This window comes from Acinonyx jubatus, chromosome D4 (assembly GCF_027475565.1).
Source record: "Acinonyx jubatus isolate Ajub_Pintada_27869175 chromosome D4, VMU_Ajub_asm_v1.0, whole genome shotgun sequence".
NCBI classification, from domain to species: Eukaryota; Metazoa; Chordata; class Mammalia; order Carnivora; family Felidae; genus Acinonyx; species Acinonyx jubatus.
The window spans coordinates 84,292,492-84,313,357 of record NC_069391.1 but is presented as its reverse complement, the minus strand read 5'-3'; the positions used below and the strand labels follow the sequence as shown (position 1 = coordinate 84,313,357).

General features: G+C 42.1%; 1 long non-coding RNA gene across 15 annotated transcripts in view; it reads left to right on the top strand.

Moving 5' to 3' along the window:
* The window catches only part of LOC106968183 (uncharacterized), a 66,421-nt gene that overhangs the window by 21,313 nt on the left and 24,242 nt on the right, over nt 1–20,866 (top strand). For 7 of the 15 annotated variants that reach the window (XR_008291289.1, XR_008291286.1, XR_008291292.1 and 4 more), the window contains 3 exons: nt 767–881; nt 1,059–3,952; nt 16,642–17,645. This is a non-coding gene — a long non-coding RNA (uncharacterized LOC106968183). Of the gene's footprint in view, nt 1–709; nt 882–1,058; nt 3,953–6,075; nt 8,195–16,641; nt 17,646–20,866 lie in introns of those variants that run through there. The other 8 variants (XR_008291281.1, XR_008291282.1, XR_008291290.1 and 5 more) reach the window with 7 other exon arrangements.

Here is a 20,866-nt window from a genome sequence, read left to right as displayed (position 1 = left end):
AGCAGTAAGCCCAGAGCCCGACGCGGGGCTCAAACCCACGGACAGTGAGATCGTGACCTGAGCCAAAGTCGGACGCTTAACCGACTGAGCCACCCAGGCGCCCCCCTGATGGTAAATTTAACAACTGGTTTTTTTGAACCAAAAGCTCTGATGTTTCATATTTTGCAATGCCTATGCTCTAAATACTCCCACCATGGCCAATTTCAAGCTCCCCAAGTTCTGCAGTGCCTGGCACATAGAAACTGGCCACCATCATCATGTTCCTATCTTGATCATCATTAGGCTTGCTTGGACAGCATACTAAAAAGAAGCTCATGACCTACAGGGGAAGAGTCTAAGATGTGCTCAGGGGAGTGTGTGGAGAAGGGTGTGAAAGATGAGGGACATTCCTTTTTCTTTTTTACTTAAAATCTGTAAGATTTGCATTTTTAGAAGTATGTATTTTATCACCTTTAAAGAAAGAATTTACAGTGCCCAAGTGACCAAGCATGGCTTTCACATGATTCTGGCCAGATGTGACCACATCGTGGATATAAGACCGTTATTCCAAGTCCCATATCACAATATGTGAATCCCTGATAAATGACTGTTGTTTTCCTGGTGAGAAGTGACTTCAACTATTCACAGAAGCTAAGCATTCAATTTGCTGCAGAACAAGTCACCCCGAAACAGTTGCTTAAGCTAATGACGATATTTATGTTGCTCACAGGTTTGCAATTGCGGTGGGGCGTGGTGGGCACAGTGTGTCTCTTCTCTTTGGCATCAGGTGGGGTGACTGGAAGGCTCCGAGTAGAATTCTCTGAAGGGGCATGCCTGTGTTGCAGGGGATGCTGGCTGTTGGCTGGGACTGCAGTTCAATGGGGGCCATTTGTCTCTCCAAGGTAAGTGTCCCAAAACAGAGCCAGGTGGAAGCTATATCAGCTTCTATGACCTAACCTTAGAAACCCTACACCATCACCTCTCCATATTCTTGTCCGCGGTGGAGGTGGGGGTGGGTCACAAAGCATCACCCAGGTCCAAGGAGAGGAAAATTAGATTGTACTTCTCTCTCTACGCAGGTTCTGCAGGAAGGTGTGGGACTGGAATATTAATGTGGCCATTTTTGGAAAAGACAACCTGCTCCAAGAAATTCTCACCTTTTCCATGTCATCTGTACCAGCTGTAGCTGCAGAGAAAATGTGAAAATGAGCCAGATTCTCTCAGCTGCCCAGCTGCACGTGAGCATTGCAACTTCTTCACGCCGAAAATAAGGCACGGTGTAAGCTGTCAGTGCTTAGCTGGGAAACCCAACAAATTTTCATGTTGCATTTCCCATGCCTAGCAGAGCCATGAGTTTTAAATTCCCTGTGAACTGTCAAATATAGCTTAAGCAAAAAGCAAACAAACAAACAAAAAAACCACAACAGATGAACTCATGACCGGGATGGTGGAAGTCTACCTTTGCTTGGTTGGGCTCTGTATTTTAATTGTTGTCTCTAAGCTTTCTCAAAGAACACAGCTAGGAGATTCTTCAGTGCATACAGGTGTCCTTATGCTTGCCAGCCACACGATGGATAAGGCTGTGTTGAACTTCATGTAGTGCTTGAGGGTCCAATGCATGCTTCCTGTTATCTACTTACTAGGGTCGGAGTTGGTTCATTCATTTGTATCCTCAGTGTCCCTTGGTTCCCCACTGGGGCATGCATAAGTAGAACACATTAACAGGAGACTAACAGGTAATTACCAGATATGTATGGATTGCCCATAGAGTAGCACTTAGAGAATTGTCAGAAAACATCCAGTTAATGCAGCCTGCTCAATTGGAATCTTAATTTATGGTATGGATTGGTAGCCCCAAACCAGCGGTGTATTAGACCTTCAGGGACTTTAATTTTTAAAGACACTATTACTATAATTTTATACTTCTGAACCAATCCAAGTTCTTTCCTAATATAAGAAGATGAGGTCATTGTGTAACAGAGGTCTCAAAAACTAAGCTGTTTTGGCAATTCACATTTAAAACAAAATGGTTCATGGCTGGATAAATCAAATGGCATTTTAACAAAGTTTGGTCCCCAATCTTTTCTTGTTTAAGCTGAAGACAACCATGAGGTATTTCAGCTAAGACAAGTCAGTATTTTGCTTTGCAGAAATTTGTTGACATTTTTAGCAGTCCCTTTTCTCCTGTAACTACAATGCCAAATGAGCAAAATGAGTGTACTGACAGCCAATACTGTCCCTGCTTCAATGGAATTCAAACATTCTGTGTCCAGATATTTCTGTTCCTTGACATATACTTGTGAGGAACATTGCTAATATCCCCAGCTCAGACAGTTAACTATAAAAATGATCAGTGAAGATAGCCTGGTGGTTCTTCAGTTCACCTAGGGGGAGCTTGGGGCTCACTCCCCAAAGATGCTCTTTCACAGGCCCATATGAATCTTGAAAATTCCCCTTATGATTCTGGGTACCAGCCCAGCCTGGGACCGATTGAACTAGAATATTTGCTAACTCCAAAAATAATTTTTGTGAAGAGGGTTTTGCCTTGATAGAAGTTACTGTGGCTCAGGACACAATAGTATTATGATTCAATTTCTATCCTTGGTAAACATTTTAGAGTAGGAACTCAGGTTTCCACTAAACTTTTATATATTGACTCACTTTAGAGTAGAGGCTATAGCTTTGAGAAAGAAATGGGGGAAAAGAATTCCAGTTCACAAATCACTGTTTCCCTCTTTAGCTTTGTGTTTGGGCTGAAATATTTCTTTCATATAGAAATGTTCTATACGATGATGGTTATCATTATTGGCTACAAGTTTTTGTGTTTTGTTTTTTTTTTTTTTTACATTCTTCAGGCCCTTTCAGCTGGAGTTCCTAAAATAAACAATTATAAACTATTGTTTTTGGTTAGAAGTCACCAATGGGGCATGCCTCACAAAAATGGCAATTGTTGTGTAGAGCCACAAAGAATAAATAAGATTTCCACAGGTAGAAGAGTAGATAAAAGATACTTCCAGGTGGAGGGAACGGAATAAACAAAGGCACAAATGCTTGAACTTGTTTGGCACACTCAAGCAGAGGTGATTAGCTCAGTGCAGCCAGGGTACAATAGCTATGGGAGATACCCAAGGCTGGAAACATTCAGCCCTAAGTGATGGAAGCAAAGAATTCTAAAGTTCTGTTCCTAATTGTCCGGAGTGCCCTTTTGAAGAAATGTGTTTAGATAGATTCTGAGGATGCATCTGGCTCTGGGATTAATGAGGGCTCACAAGAAGGGTCAACAGAGTATCAGGGCCCCATAATTTCTCTTTCATACCTTCTCTTAATTAGGCATATAAATATGCTCACTGTCTTTTTCCTGCTCATGATTCTCGTGGTGATATCTTGGAATATGTTTTGAGATCCTTGAGGGAGTCGTGAAATGTTGACTCTGTGGACAAGGGGCTTTTGCTTTTGGTTGTCATTTTAACCCTGTCGGTGGGTACTCTGGCAGGACTGTCCTGGAACATAATTAAGTGGTGAGAACCGTGTGAAATACACCCTAATGTTCACATCTGAATTTCTGAATCAGTGATCCAGTCAAAGGGATGACTGAGTGACTATTAATCTGATTGGCTGCATGTATATATTTTCATTTAAAAGCTGATGGGGCACAGCCCTAATTTTTTTTTCCCAGAAGATGAATAGCTAAAGTAGACATTAGATCCTACTTCAGTGTTTACCAGAAAAGTTCACACTATCAAAGCACTTGCATGATGTGAATTTTTTTTTTGCCTTTTTTTTTTTTTAATGTTTATTTACTTTGGAGAGAGTGAGCTGGGGACAGAGAGAGGGAGACACAGGATCCGAAGGAGGTTCAAGGGTCTGCACCAGCAGCACAGAGCCCGACGCAGGGCTTGAACTCACCAACAGTGAGATCATGACCTGAGCCGAAGTTGGACGCTTAACTGACTGAGCCACCCGGGCACCCCAGGTGAATAATTTTTTAATAAACCAATGCAAATATTTTACATGCTTCAAAGAAACCCTGCTCAAAATCGTAATTTATGTGAAACCTCTCTCTGTTGTTCCCACTGTCTTTCAGTTCTGCCCAACAACCTCCTGGGGACAACCATATGTAGGCTTTTGAATAATACTGCTTGAAGATTTTATAATTAACATGTTTTTTTTCAATTCGTGGACTTTCTTGGGGGGAACACATTTTAGCTAAAATCAGGATGTGTGCATCGTAAATTCTGTCTGCATTTCCTGTTCATCTCTCACCTCCTATTCCCTCCCCCTGGTACTAGTTATTAATTCCATGCTAGTTGATTTTGCAAAAAGAAGAGAATAAGACCATGATAAATAAGGCAGAAGAGATCTTCCAGTTCCCCTCCATTTTGAATGTGGCTCTTTGTATATCCTACAGTGCAAAGTTTGAGATGACTGTTCCACAGGGTCTTCAGGTACTGGATGAATATTTTATCTCCAATATTTTAAAATTATTTTGATTTAGTAAGCTAATAAGCTCAATTAGTTCTTAGTGCTGGAGCAAACACTTTGACTTTTAGCTAGATAGTAAGTTAAAAACCTTAGAATGTAAATCTATGGGGAATTTTAAAGGTTGTCCAGTCCAGCCACAGCTTTGGAAATAGGGCCTCGTCCTTGAAGAACCTTCTCCACCCTTTAGGCCTAGAGTTGTGCTTGGCCATCCCTCAAACACTTCCTGTCCCATTATTCTGACCTTAAAACAGCAGTCTTCAAGCCAACGTAAATTTTCTAGTGGCCACATATCTGTGGCATACAGATAAGTTGTGTAATGCTCAGCAAAGTACCCAGTTTGGGCCTCAGGTCCAACACCTCTTAGATTTGTAACCAGTGAAGTTACCACCACTGAGCCTTATTCATTTATCCAAGGCATTCAGAAAATCATCCATGTGTCAGCACTAGCCCAGATGCTGAGCATGCAGTGTTCAACAAAACAGACATAGTTCCTGTTCCCAAAGAACTCTGCTTCTGGGAATATACAACAAAGAGTTACCATTTGCAACCCAGAAGGTCAGTTCTCTGATAGGGAGAGCCCAGGCTTGGAAATGGGGCCTGCTGGACAGGCAAACTGTTTGGTGTCGTTACCTCAAAGCTGAGACAGGAATAATTATGAGTTCCTTAACTTTCTTCCATGTAAATGGTGACACACCTACCTTGTTGGGTTAGAGTGAGAGACCAAAACAATGAATATAACATCCCAGAGCTGTGCCCAGCAGTTCATTATTGAGCCAGAAAACATATATTGAATAGATAGCATTCCAGGCAATCGGGATTCAAAAATGAGTAGGGTGCTGTCCCCATCCCCATGGGTCTTACAGGCCAGAGGTCCAGCCCTAGCTTCCAAGGCTGCTGTGCCCCCCACCCTTGCCTGTTCACCTGTCTGCATCTCAAGAGCACCAGCTTAGGGAAGCCGGGAATGCTTGTTTCTCTCTTGTCTGCTGTTGTATGTTCAATGCTCAGCAGTTCCTAGCTGACCTTGGCTGCAAAGATGCAGCCCATGCCCTCCCTCACCTTTTCAGTTCACACCTGCCCAAGTTTTTACTGCCAGACCCTGCATTTGTTTGCCAGAAGGTCTAGGTCTCCTCTGGCTGCCAAAGCCCACTCAGACCACACCTGGGGATGTGATGAGGAATTAAGCCCCATCCAGTTGCCCCACATCCTACCCCCCTCTGAGGAATTATACTTACCCCCATGGCAATAGCTTGATTAGTAATTTACCCTTCTTTGGCTGTTTTCCCTCTTTTTTTTAAAGTTTATTTAGTTTGAGAGAGAGATAGGTACTAGCACCAAGGGGGAGGGAGGGAGAGAGAATCCCAAGCAGGATCCACACTGTCAGCACAGAGCCCGATACAGGGGCCCGAACTCATGAACCGTGAGATCATGACCTGGTCTGAAATCAAGAGTTGGACACTTAACTGACCTAGGCAGCCAGGTGCCCCTTCCCCCCAATTCCTAACCAATGATTTCAGGGGGGTCCCCCAACTCCACCAATTGCATTTGAATCTTTGTCTAAATGTCTGCCCAAACTAAAATGTCCACACAGCATCCAAATCTTTATCTTCTATCTAGATAATTCTGGTGCCTGTAAAGAGCCCATCTCATGATGGGAACTGAAAATGTCAGATAACCTTGCAGCAACGGATGGATACTTGACCTGGACTCTGCTAATCAGACGCATGTACTCCATTCCCTATGTCGTGAAGAAGGAAAAGACCAGAATTGATTCTGTTGACAGATGGTCGCAGAGACCACGACCTGAATGAGCATTTCCAGCATCCAGTGTCGGCACTCAAGGCACAACACCACGCACAGAACATGGCTTCCCTGAATGGTTCTACCTGGATATTTTTGAGCCCTGCTCTTTTCCTTGCAACCTCCAAGCTTCTACTTCTCTTGCCCTCACAGAGATTCTTAGATCTCTCCAGTACCTTTTGTGATCAATTCCTTTCCTGCCAACCCATCACGTTCGGTTCCTGTAGCGTGTGCCTAAGAAGGTGGTCTGTGTGGGTCAGGACAGAACCAAGAAAACAGTCCTCTGCCTCTTGCAAGCAGTTGGGACTTAATACAGAAGTTGATGGAAGATCTGGAAAGCCAACCAGGGAGCAATGAGGTAACCCACAGATCAGTAGCATCTGGAAGCTGCCATCAACCCTGGAGCTGGAGGAACCATGGGGGAAGGAAGGAGCTAGAACCACAGGATGGGGGCTACCCAGAGAGGTGACCAGTTGGGTCGCAAGACCTGAGGCCACACCAGGGAAAGAGCCAGAAATAGACCTGAACACCAACAGGCAATTGCCATGCACAAGTAATGGGAGCTCACATAATTTTTGGCTGAATGAAGAGGGCCAGGACCAGAACCTTGTGTTATACCAACTTTTAAAGGCTAGGGGAATTAGGCCTTGGCCTAAGGAGAAGCAGTCAGAGAGCCAGGAGGACACCGAGGCAAGAGTAGCATTCCCCATGCCACAGCTCTGAAGCCATCAAATCTGCCAGACCCCTAACTGGATTTCCACCAAACAGACCTCTGAATTATTCATCAAGTCCAGACAGGAGACTCAGAGTGCTTATCCATGAGCTTCGGGTATCATAGCTTCTAATCCAGGCTATTCCCTGGGTAACCTGAGTTATTAAGTAAGGATCACAGTGCTTGCCAACTTTCACTGGGCAAGATAAGAAGCAATGCATCATGGAGATTTTTAAATAGCTTGGCAAGATGGGGAAACACATCACAGCAGGAACCTTAATTCATAAAGTAGAGACAAGTGCACTCATTCTCACGGTTGGAAATTACGGGACTGTCCTACTTGACTTCCGTGAGTGGATGGATTGCAACATCTTTGTTAGTGGCAGAGCAGAAGACCAAACAAAGCTCTGTGTCTGGATTTGGGAGAAGGAACGTGGTGTGAAGGAAAGAGCACCGTTTCAGATCAGGAGAACCTCATTTGAATCTCACCTCCACTGCTCGTTAGCCTTGTGATTTTCGATGTTATTTTCAACCAAGCATTAGCCTTTTCCTGGTTAAAAGTGATGATGTGGGCCACTTATCATTCTGGGCACTTCATAAATATTTGTTCCCAAATCCCCCTTCTTTTTACCATAACTCTAGCCTAGGAAGAATTCTTTCTCCAAAAAAATGGCTGGGATGAATCATTTCAATAGGAAAAACGAATTAAAATCCAAAACTCGGCACTCCTGGTTATTATCGAAAGCACCACTTTCCCTGGGCAGTCTACATTCAAGGCTATTTAGTCAGAATTTCAGATGGTCTCAAAAAATTTTATCTGTGCCTATTTTGTTTCTGGAAAGAAAAACCTCACTTCCCCCTTGCATGCCATCAAAGATCAGTTCATCTATATTTTGAGTGGGATTTCATCCTCCGTTGGTGCCTGGGTGTTTCTGTGACTTGAGCAAGGGGTCCCTGTGCCTTTATCACCTGGTTTCTGCCTGACGTGGCTGGAAAGATGATCGCCTCCAGGCCCATCACAAAGGAGCGGGGCCTCCACGGTGCATTAGCAGCACCAAGGAGTATTGCCAAGATACAGCATAAAAGACAAGACTCCATGGTTCCCCTCTGGGTTTCTGGAGCAGCTGTCTCTAGCTCAGCTGTGGAAATTTCAGTTCCTTCATTGAAACCCAAACACCTGTGTCCCCAGACAGGAAAATGCCTAATAAAGTGACTTCCTCCATGCTGGCTAGCCCTGTGATTTTATTCAGCCCTTAAGGACAGTGTGGGGGCTGAGGACTACATACCAGCCTAGCCAGAGAGGGAGGCAAGCCCCAGAGATGGTCACTGAGGTAGAAAAGTACTAGCCCACTTTGATACCTGCGCTCAGAGTACTCAGGGCTTACCTTGGCTTTGAAGCATCAAATGGAAGGATGCCTGGGTGGCTCAGTGGGTTAAGCGTCCATCTTCAGCTTAGGTCATCATCTTGCAGTTTGTGAGTTCCAGCCCCGCATTGGGCTCTTGGTTGACAGCTCAGAGCCTGGAGCCTGTGTCTCCCTCTGTCTCTGCCCCTCCCTGCTCACACTCTCATGCTCTCTCTCCAAAATAAATAAACCTTAAAAGAAAATGAAACATCAAAGATCAGACAAAAATCAGGTATCACTTAAACTTTGTCATTGCATGGGCAACCTGTATGCCTTCTTTCTCATTCTGCTGGCTCATCTTTGGGACGATACTCTTTAATTTCAGAGCACCCAAGGGATATTTATCCCTTTGTTTATATATCAGTTATCTGCCTTTAAATATCTTACTTGACATGACTTTGTTTTAGAAAATAGCATTTCAAACCCAAATTTTTTATATTTTAAAGATTTGAGAGGGGTAGAGCAAGAGGGAGACACAGAATCCAAAGCAGACTCCTTTTAGCACAGTGAGTAGAGTAACTCATGTAATTTTTACTGTAACGCAGTGAGGTGGGCCCAGTACAATCCACATTATCAATGGGAAAGGTACAGCACAGAGACTAATTGACTAGCAGAAGATCCTAAGTGCCAGAGTCAGGATTTGAACCCAGGCCCTCTGCCTCCTACATCTACTCTCCCAAGCTCAAGAAAATCCACCAGGTATTTAAAGGTTTTTATAGGGACGTCTGGGTGGCTCAGTCAGTTGAACGTCCGACTCTCGGTTTTGGCTCAGGTCATGATCTCACAACTTTGTGAGTTCAAGCTCCATAGGCTAGCCTACTTGGGATTTTCTCTCTCTCCCTCTTTCTCTGCCCCTTCCCTACTCGTGCTCATTCTTGCTCCCTTTCAAAATAAATCAACCTAAAGTTTTTATAAAGCTCTTTCTGCTGTGTGTCCTCTGGTTTCACCCAAATTGCTTGCTGTCACTTATGCCTATGCCCACTGCTCACACTGGATTTCTTCTCACTATTGTCCAGGAGATTTCCTTCCTCTCCCTCTTGCATCGATTCCAGGTTTTTGGGGTATCGTTCCTTCTTTCTTGTGGAACCATCCTTTAGAAGACATCTCAGAAAATGTTTGCATTCTGTCTTGATAGTGTGGGGTATGGCGTTCAAACGTCCTTGGAATATTTCTCTTCTGATCTGTTAGTACGATGTTGGGCCTCCTGGTTTCCTCTGTATTTAAAATTTTTTTGATGTTTATTATTTTTGAGAGACAAAGGGTACAGAGAATCTGAAGCAGGCTCTGAGCTGTCAGCACAGAGCACAATCTGGGACTCGAACTCACAGACTGTGAGATCATGACCTGAACCAAAGTTGGACAAAGCCATCCAAGTACCCCCCCCTTTTTTTTAATATTTATTATTTTTGAGATAGAGGGAGACAAGGTTTCCTCTATATTTTAGAAAAAGGTGTTATTTCCTTATTGTCCAAATCTTTTACAAATTTCATATTTATGAATATAACTAGCTGTCACCTGTAAATTTCTAACAACTCTTTCTTATCCTAATAATAATCTCTGCTTATTTCTTTTTCTTAATAGCATCCTGACCTTTTTAAGGATAAATAGCTTCTCTCTCTGAGGTCATTACACAGTTTTATTAAACTTTTTTTGAGTTTCCTTTCTTCCTCCTTTGTTTTGATGTCTCATCTTTTACGTTAGAGACTTTCTTCACATGCCAAGTAATCTTTAGCTCTCTCTCAAGATTTGAAAAAGTGAGTAAATGCTGATGGGAAACTCTGTGGAGTTGGGCATGGCTTGTCAGGTGCACTGGACGTGACTGGATGACGATTTGTCTTTTTCATTAGGAGGTTTCTAAGTGTCTGTACGTATAGGTTTGTCTCCAGGCACATGAGGTATTTTTTTTTGTGCTGAATCTATTAAAATTCAACATGAGATGTGGGGGTTCCTAAAACCTCTTCTTCTATTTCTGCAACTTGGTTTCTACTTCCCTGCCATCTTGCTTGTCTTTTCTTTCCCCACTACTTGCTTCTGAGACATTTTAATGTAGAGGGGTTTGGTTCATGCTGACCCATGTCCTCAGAGGGCTCTTCTCTCTCTCCTTTTTCTTAATGTTTGTTTATTTTTTGAGAGACTGAACGCCAGCAGGTAAGGAGCAGAGAGAGAGGGAGACACAGGATTCAAAGCAGGCTCCAGGCTCTGAGCTGTCAGCACAGAGCCCGACACGGGGCTCAAACTCACCAACCACGAGATCATGACCTGAGCTGAAGTCAGATGCTTAACCCACTGAGCCACCCAGGTGCCCCTACAGGACTCTTGCTGATAAGGACCCCTTATCAGCTTTACAAATTTCCTAAATGCAAGTGGTGCTATCAAATGATAGTATGAATTACTGTTCCATTTGTGCCATAAACCCAAACGCGTCAATTGTGGAGTGAAAAACTCTAATTGTTCTGTGATAGCTGTGGATAAACTTGACTTCTGGACTGGTGCCAGCTTACATATGATCCTTATTTCCTTATAATGTGTAATTATTGCATTTAGATCCATTCATTATTATATTTATCTTGAAGCACATTAATCTCCTTGTTGCAGTGACTCTGATAAAACCACGTGTTTCGTTATCTTCCTGTGTATTGTAAGTCCCGTGTATTGAGTTTCAATGGAACTCTCTCAACCTCTTGGCAAACTTATTATTAAGGACTCCCTCCCAAGCCCTTAAGTGCTGTAGAAACTAGTAGTCGTAGATACAGCTGGATCCTTAAACATGATTTCCTTCATGTGGCATTTCAAATACTTAATTTTCTGGCCTCACACTGGGTTGTTTTCTGCTTCTTGAAGCTTACCACACTCTTCTGATTTCATTTCTGTCCCCCATCACACTTTTTCCATTCTCCTTTGGTCCATGTACTCAACTTGACCTCTGATGTAAGACTGCCTTGAGATTCTGTACTCACCTGTTCTCTTCTCTACCAAGTCTCTTTAAGGGATTCCAACCAGCCCATAGTTTTATGCTGATCAATCCCAGACATTTATCCTTAACTATGTTGTATCCCTAGGACTCCTGACTCTAGTTGCCTTTGCAACATTTTCACATGCTTAGCAGTGACTCAGAAGTTCTGTACTGCTTGTGCTGTCTTCACACACACGGTCTACCCCTTACACACCTCTTTCTTCCCGTTTTGGAAAATGGTGCCAACATTTAGCCGCTTGCTCCAGCCCCAAATCTGACAATTTTCCTTGATTCTTCTCTTTCACCCAACTCAAAAAAGCCATTTATCTACACACTACTGATCCTACTCCAACATTCACCTTGAATCTGCCCAGTTCTATGCATTTCTAGGACTCTTGCCTCAGATAAAAACATGTTTTTCTGACCAGCTACAATGGCTTTTAACCTGCCGTTTCTGCTTTCAGTCTTGCACATAGCAGCCACTGCAAACTTCTTGAACCATAGATCAGATCAACCATCAGTTTAAAACTTTCTACAAGTCTCTATGACTATAGAAGATACGTGCTCTGGCTTTTGCCTACCAAGTCTTTCTTTGGTTCCTCACCACTCCAAGCTTATTCCCTCCTCTGGAGTCTTTAAACTAGCTCTTCCTCTGCCCACACACATGGCATATATTCTTGCTTATATTCTCTTCTAAAACGTCACCTCCGCAGAGAATCTTTGCCCGGGTATCCACCAAGAGTGTTCAGCCATTTTCTTTCCCTTCAGCCTATTTTAATTCTGTGGATAACACTTACCACTATCTGATTATATATATATAAATTTTGTTTTTACTTGTTCATTTTCTGTTTGTTGCCCCCACCAGAATGTAAATTCTTTGGGGGCAGTGACTTTATCAACATCATTCAATTTAGTATCGTGAGTGTTGGGCACTAAGTAAGCACTCAGTGCTATTTGTTGAATGAACAGACGAATACGGTGGATTAAAGGCACTTTAGAAGTGAGAAAAACAGAGTAAAGCTACTTGCCACAGATCACATAGACAGCAGGCTATTTGGCCTATTGCTTTGAATGGGATCACTGTCCTAATGACCTCTACTGCATCCCATGGTAACTAGCTTTTTTGTTTTTATTTTGTTTTGTTTTTGAGAAGGGGGGGGGGGTGCACTAGTACATGCGGGAGGGAGAGGGAGAGAGAATCTTTAGCAGATTCCATGCTCAGTACAGATCCCAATGCGGGCTTCCATCTCACAACAGTGAGATCATGACCTGAGCTGAAGTCAGACGCTTAACCAACTGAGCCACCCAGGCGCCCCTATTTTTTAAGGAATTTTTTAAGGACATTTTTTAAAGGAAAATGTTGAATGAGAAACTTGCAGTCTTCCCCAGGTTTTGTAGGAATGGAGGATGGAGAAAATGGAGGTAATTTCGAGCAAAAAGGAAGAACATCTAAAGAAGATCCCTAGTAACATTACCTCTATTTTCCTGAGGAGAAACCTACCACTTGAAGAGGGCTTAAGTCACTCAGCCTAACTTACTCAGAAAGGGGTGAAACCACAGTTCAAACTCTGGTTCCAGTTTCAAAGATATGAATGCTCTACCACACCTGTTGGTGGTGATTCTCAAACCTGACTGATATAACCCTAATTCCATCTACTTAACACGGACATCCCTCTATATGTCACAGACACACAAAAATGCTGGATGAAATATAATGAGACTATTTTACATACAGGCAAGGAAGAATGGAGGGAGAAATTTTGTCTTTTAGTTTCTTGGTCTCTATGTGCCAAAAATAAAGAAGAATCTCATAACTAATGTGTGAGTCCATGAGTTGAGGCCAGAACAGAGGACATCAGACATGGCTAAGGGACATACAGGGGTTGGGTCTTTTTACACATGTCTAGAAGACAGCAGTGGCCCTTAGGCCTAAGAAAGATAAGGATTTGCAACTGAAATTCACACAAAGCTAGAACCCAGAAAGACCTCTTCTCACTGTATTAAGGTACTATAAAGCATTATCCCCTTACTAAAGCTACTGACAAAATTCTCACTGATCAGATATGGAAAAAAGATCCCACAACAAATGGCAATTTAAACATCTGTATCCAGTGTAAGTGTAGAATTCAAATTTTAGACCATTCTCAGAGGAATCCCAAGTGGAGATATTAATGTAGATACAGTAAATATTTCTGGCCAGTGAAATTCCTGGACTCCACAGGAAAAATCCAGTGTAAGACTTCTCTGTAGGGCTACTACCAATCTTAAAGTACACAGCATTCCACAAGGACACTATATCCTAGCTGAAAAAATACAAAGTACAGATTAAGGAAGCAGTCCAAAAAATGGGGGAGTTGACAGATACATGTGGGAAGAATAGCACCAAAAGAAGAAGATAAACTAACAGTCTAAAGCTCTCTATAAATTTAAGTATAATTGCAATCCTGAAAGAGAGAGAGACATAAAAACCCTCATGAAAGAACATAAAAAGAACAGGCAGATATGACAACCCAGTAGAACAACTCAAAGTGAAACACTGTAAATAAAATTGAACAATGACCAGTTTTGAGAGCAGATTGGCACAGTTAAAGAGAGAATCGATAACATGGAGGATGTATCTGAGGAAATTACCCAGAGTGCTGCAAAGACAAAGAGGTATGAAATCAAAAAGACAGGTTTGGAGATAGGGAGAATTAAATTAGAAGTCTGAACTTAAGTCTAATTGGAACTTCAGCAAGAGAAGATGGGAAGGCGCAATGCTTTAAGTGAAATGGCTGTGAAGTTTCCAAAACTGAGAAAAGTCCGGAAACCTCACACTGAATCAGCAGAGTGCTGCATACCATGTACAAATCTGGTGGATTCATCGTATGAAGAGAACACTGAAGCAAACACTAGTTGAAGATCCGGTAGAGAAAACAGATAACATACAAGGGAATGATCATTAGAATAGCAGACATCAGCAAAATAGAGACCAGAAAACAAATCTACCTTCAAATCATCAAAATCACCTGAGAAGCATATGAAACTATCATATTATGGTTTTATCCCAAATGCTTTGAGTGGTGGTCAGGAATATCCATTAAAAAAAAAAAAAGAAAAAAAAAACTTCAAGGAGATTTAAAACGCTTGTATTCCTGAGCACCAAATACATAAGCACACACCTATATTCACATTATCACACTGATCGCAAGTATGTGTTAGTGAAATCTGCCGCCCCCCCAAAAAAACCATGGAGAGGTTTAATCCAAAACCAAGGATAATTTCTAATTTTTCTCCATGCAGTCTCCAGGAGATTCATGCTAAATGGTGCAAGATGATCTCCAAAGAACTAGGTGAAGGAGTGAGTGCAAGCATCTCTGACCTCACACTTCCTCACATTCCCAATTCCGTCTCCCCCAGCACATGTACAATGAGCATCAGAGGACACCTCATTCTCCATCAGACCTCCACAATCCCAAGAGCATATGTGAGGAGAGCATTACGTGACGCACGATTCCCATCCAAAAAGATACCTTAAGACACAGAAATTGAGCCTATGTTGCCTTTATGGACATCTGTTTTCAGACTACTGGCTTTCACTGCTGTAAAAAAAGCTAATTCTACATTGATACTAGGTTTTATTTTCTCTAAACCTCTATACTCAGAGGTGTTCATTCCAGTATTATATACATGTAGGTAAAAACCTGGAAAACTCCAGCAGGATGGAGGACAGTGAGGTTTTGTCACAGTGTCCTATGCGCATGCAGTAATTTGTTTGCTTTTTGGCCAGAACTCCTCATACTTTGCTTTTCCCCTTTTCATAAACAATGCTTACGTAAACAGTAGCACATCCACGTGACAGAACTATGCTGGCAGAAAAATGATGTTTTGAACAGATAGTTCACAAAAGAATAAGAATGTACCATAAACACATAAATATTTAACCTCATTAGTAATAAAGAAGATACAATTCCATTTTCTTCTATAAGATTAATTTGGGGGATGGGCACCACTTTGCTGCTAGTGTTATAAATTGGTCCATGATTCTTGGATCAAAAGTTGGTGACACATAGACCCTTAAAATTTTACATTTTTTTTGTTTTTGTTTTTGTTTTTTTTTGCTGAGTAGTTCCATGTAAAGACTATGTATTTTTAAAAATTGAACAAGCACAACATTGTTTATATTAAGAATATTTGGAAACTTAAGTGTCCAAAAATAGGAATTATGCCAATAAGATCTGGTGCTATACAATGGAATACAGTTAGGAAGGATACTAAATAATACATGGTAGTAACTCAAAAGTTGCAAAATTGAAGGTAAAGCAGTATTTTTGTAGTTAAGAACACACAATGTCAAGAAAGAGACGTACTAAGAGTGAGTAATAGTTTTCTCTGGGTAGCAGGAACATATGGGTGGGTTTTTTTGTATAGAATTTTCTTTGAGTTTTGAAGTGACATTTTAATTTTTTCAAGAAGGATAAAATGGTCAAAAATTTTTAAGCAATATGAGATAATGCCAATAATGGCAAAAACGAAGGTTGCCTTATGATGACAACTATATAGAAATGTGTAGATGGAAGAAAAGTGGGGGAAAGAGGGGAAGAAAAATCTCTCTTAATAACGGTTTTCTTTGGCCGGGAGCATGTGGGACAAATGTTTGCTGCTTTCATGAATTTTTCATACTTTCTAATTTATTAACAAATTTCATACTTAGAAGGAAATTTAATAATCAGGTTTTTTTCCCCATTATATTTCATTTTAGACACCTCTCTGCCATAGCAAGGAGCCATTCTGAGTCCTAACACCAATTTTCTGGGCTCCATCCAGGCCACTGTCTTAGCTAAGCTTTGCATAAAATATTACTCCTGAAGTTATGATTTCAATCAAAGGAGGCTGGGAGACTTTTCTAGAATCCTCTCCTGAGTCTATCAGGAAGCTGGGTGAGATCAGAACCTGTTTGTTTCCACTCAGTATTCAGTCTGGGTCTCCAGGGGGGGCAGAGAGCAATGAGATCTGGGCACCACTGCTGGAGCCCCATGTTGTAGGACACTGACACATATACTTTGCCTCTCCACTTTCGAGCAGAGGGCTCCTTGCCTGCACTAGTCTGGATGTCAGCAAAGTGGCCTGCTGGCCCCAAAAGCTTTCCATATGAATTGCTGTGGGTGGTTTCTGCACATTGAAACTTGGCCCACAAACACACCCCTCCCCACACACATACGACATATTCCGTTAGAACCCATCCAGGTTCTTGGCCTGAATATTGGTCAAAACCAGACTTCAAAGAATCACCTAGTTTCCATCTGCTATGATACCACATTCCCTTCTCCTTTCAGCTTCCAGGCCTTTCTCCTGTCTTGTCTCCACATAGCTACGTGAATGAACTGATCTCGCACCTCCATGGCTGTAGAATCTTCTGCAGCGTCCCATCACATTCAGGATAATGTATGTATTTCCACTGATGGAAAGCAAAGTCCTTCATGATGTGTCTCCAACTTACCTGCTCAGCCTTCCCCTTCACCAAGCATTTCCAACCTTCCTCTATTGCTCTAACTCACAGTCTGTGGCCTTGACCCACTTCCTCACTTATCTCTGCTTTTCTACATACTATTCCATAGCCTTCTCTACTTTGTCCCTCCTTCACTATCTTTTCATCCTTCAAAAGTCAACTTGAGTGTCATTCCCATTGGGAAGCCTTCCTGACTCTCACCGCCTGTCTTCCTCCTCTGTCCTAGGTGCTCTGGCGCTTGACCCCTACATGTGCAGCTCAGCTCTGTCTTTCACTGGATTGTGAGGTCCTTGCAAACAAGGACTGGGTTTTCCTGTGGTCTTATTCCGGTGTCTAGGCTACTTTCATAGTTTCTAGTGAAGAGCTAACACTCAAAAAGGTATCGAGCATTTCCACTCCTGGTATAAACCCAACAAATCCAAGACATGTACAAGAACATTCACAGCAGCATTGATGGAGTTAGTCCTAAACTGGAAAGAACCCACAGGCCTGCTCACCATAGAATGAGTAAATCACAGCATTTTAAGTAAATAAATCCTATACAACAATGAGAAAGAATGAATGAATGTTGTGAAGTCATCTCGCAACCATAATGTTGAGTGAAAGCATTTGCAGAAAGAAGAGTAAATGATCTATAACTCCGTTTATGTTAGAAATCATGTGAGTAGTTACCCTCGAAGGTACAGGGGGAACTGACAGGGGCGTCTGGGATCCCAGTAATGTCCTGTTCCTTGACCCGGATGCTGGTTTCATGGACATTTTCACACCAAGAAAATCCATCCAGCTGTATATTTATGATGTGTGCACATATCTATCATACTCTAATAAAAATTTTAATTGAGGAAAGTTCCCTTTGTGAAACATGTCTCTCTGGTATTTTGAACAGTGACAGAATGGGCAGTGTATGTTTGCTTCACGTGAATTGCCAGCTTGATTAATGCTCTTTTCCTCACACTCACGATGGTGTCACATGGTAGAATGGAAAAAAAAATTTTTAAGTGAAAATCTCTTCCTCTACTGGGTCTAGCATTTGCTTTCAGAAATGTGATGCTCATTGGTGTCAACCAGGTGTTCATTTGGGTAGTTGGGATTCTCAACTTGAATTTTGGCAACCTCAAGTAATTTGGGGCTGTACCACCGTATAAATAACTATAACTGGCATTTCACTCTTTGTATCTTCATCCTTTTGTATTTAAGGTTTCTGTCACCAACAGGCATAGGCTTATTGGCCTGCACACATCAATCACACCTTCTATGTACTTTATTGATTCGCCTTTCATTGCTACATTTCAAAATTGGTTTTCTTCTTGGTACAAAGATAAATTATCTACATTAATCTTTCTTCCCCTCCAAATTTTAAAGGGTCTAGAAATGCCCAGACTAGGGGACATGTTTAAAAATACATTTCCTTCTCTTTCAACAAACCAATACATGTACAAAAGGAGCCTGATGACCCTGGATGTTTGGAAGTGGCCATGGCCATCTTGGCTGTTCTCTGGGCCCTGCACACTGGAGCCCGTCCACCCATCCCTGCAGGGACTCGCCGAGTTTCTCTCTCACGTTCTGAAATAAAAGCCTTTCAGTGTCTGCACAGATGGGAATTCTGCTGCCACCTTCTCATTTCACATTTCCTGCACTTTTCTTCCTGAGCACTTGACTGCCCAAAATAGAATCATGGTTTTTTGAGTCTGTGTGTAGGAATTTAGTGGGGGAAATGGCCCAGGTTTCTGTCATTCCCTGTAATTCCCACACCTTGAGGTAGTTTTCCTCTCATAGATTCAGAAGAGTGCTCAGAGTGTCTTTCAGAGAAGAGCGTGGATTTTCCTTCAGGAGGTGGTTGGGGAGGGCTCCCCTCATGGCAGGGCATCAGTGTCCAAGGAGGACACAAGAGGGCACAGAAAACAGGGCCTTTGCATGCTTTGCCACCCACTAGCCCCCTTCTCCTATTCTCTGCCTTTCTGAGGTCTCTTCCTCACTGGATATCCCCTCTTCTCTGCCTTTTTAAACTCAGCTCCCAAAAGGATCAACACCCCTGCTTCTCTCTGCTCAACTGAATTATCTCCATCCTTCCAAGCCGAGTTTAAATCCCGTCTCCTCTGGGTAGCCTTCCTGGATGACTTCCTCTGAGAGTGATTTCCCACTTGTCTCATTTTCTAGAGCCCCTGCTAGTATTAACTGAATACTTCTGTGCCAGACTTTATTCTTAGCACTTTACATATACATATACAAAGTCAGAATCCTTACAATGACCCTATAAAATAGGTTTGATTGTTATTCCCATTTTATAGATGAGGATTCTGAGCCATAGTGATACCATAGCTCCCTAATTAGATGAGAAGCTCCGTTTACCAGCTCTGACTTAGGGACTTGTCCCTTTCACAGCACAAGGATTGGAGACTTGCAATCACTAATTCTTCACCTCATACTTGTCCACTTTGCTGTGTGATGAACTTAAAACCATGAGAAAAAGATTTTGAAAATCATTTCTGCGCATTGTATGTTACCTTTCCATTTCTGTCAACATGGGGTACTGTGCAACAGAGGCAGGATAAAAAACCACAATAACAAAAAAGAGTCCTTTTTTGCTAAGTGATTGCACGGTGGTAAGGGATGTACATTCAGTAGTCTCCTAATCCCAGCTCTTCTCCCCCAAAAGGATCAGAGAGAGGTTGCAAAAGCTTGCAATAGGATCAACTAAGTAGATTAAGCCAAGAGAATACAAATGTAGGAAGTCAAACAAAATCCTGAGTTCTGTCATCACCCAAGAACACATGCCCTAAAGACCCTCCTTTGGAAGTGGAATTTGACTCTAGGCTTACCACTGTTGGTGACAGAGAAGGACACATAACAATTTGAACACCCCCATTGCCTCTGAGATAAAGACCAACCCTCTGTTCAAACGAAGCACACATGAATGGCTCATCAAACCATCTCCTATTACACTTCTCAGCACAGACCAATCTCTTCTCACTGAAAAATATGATCATAATATCCATCCAAGGAGGCGGCTGAACTGTTAGGTCCAGGTATACAGCTTAATTTGATTTGACTTCCGTTATCTAAGAGATAGATGGACTGTACGTGTTTCAGGAGATTCCCCACCAATGTTATTTCTCACAACCAGGTTCCCTACTATCTTCTCTGGATGATTACCTTTCCATCTTTAACTAAAAGCTGAATAGGTATTGTGGTATAACCCCTTTGCACATCTGATAGAACTTGCATGCCCAGGAACAGCCTCTGGGAAACCCACTCTTACAGGCAACATGGAGCTTTAAAAATGGAATTTTCAATGGGAAAAAGGAAATTCAAACTCCTTTGTGTGATTTATGATGCTTTTCACAATCCAACCTCAGCCTACTTTTCCACACCTGATTTATTAATTCCCTTTTAGCATTTTCATGCTTCATCCAACTAAACTCCAGCATGTTCCATGAAGACACTCACTGAGACCCCATAGATGCTTCCTCAACACCCTTTCCTGTTTCCTCTACCTTCTCTGCCTACTGGGTCCTGAAGGATGGCACCTTTTCTGGGAATCCTTCCCTGATTCACCTAACAATCTTACCCTTTACTAGATTCCAGTAACACTTTGCTTCTACCAGATCTTAATATCTCCTTTTTAGCTTCTCTGGTTTTTTTCCCCCCTGGCACATTGTGAACTCCTCCAGGGTAGAAATTTGTCTTATTTATCTTTGTATTCCAGCATCGGGGACTTTGTCTGACCTGGATTTATTACACCAGGTATTTATTGAGTGCATCCTGTACAGACAAAGCAAGTTGGGACAGTTCCCTTCCTGTGATGTTAGGTTAAAAACAACACCACCACATGAGTTACTCCACAGGTGACCTAAATATGCTTCCATTATTTTCTGAAGCCACCCAGATCTGTGGAAATGGATTACTCAATATGGTTTGATATAGAAAAGGGAGGCCCAGTACATAGTTAGGTTGAACCACTAACTGATTCTACTGAACTCTGTTTCCTAACTTGTTATTTCCCGGATTTGAAAAGCTCCAAAGAATGCATGTTGCCACTTACTCCAAGTGTC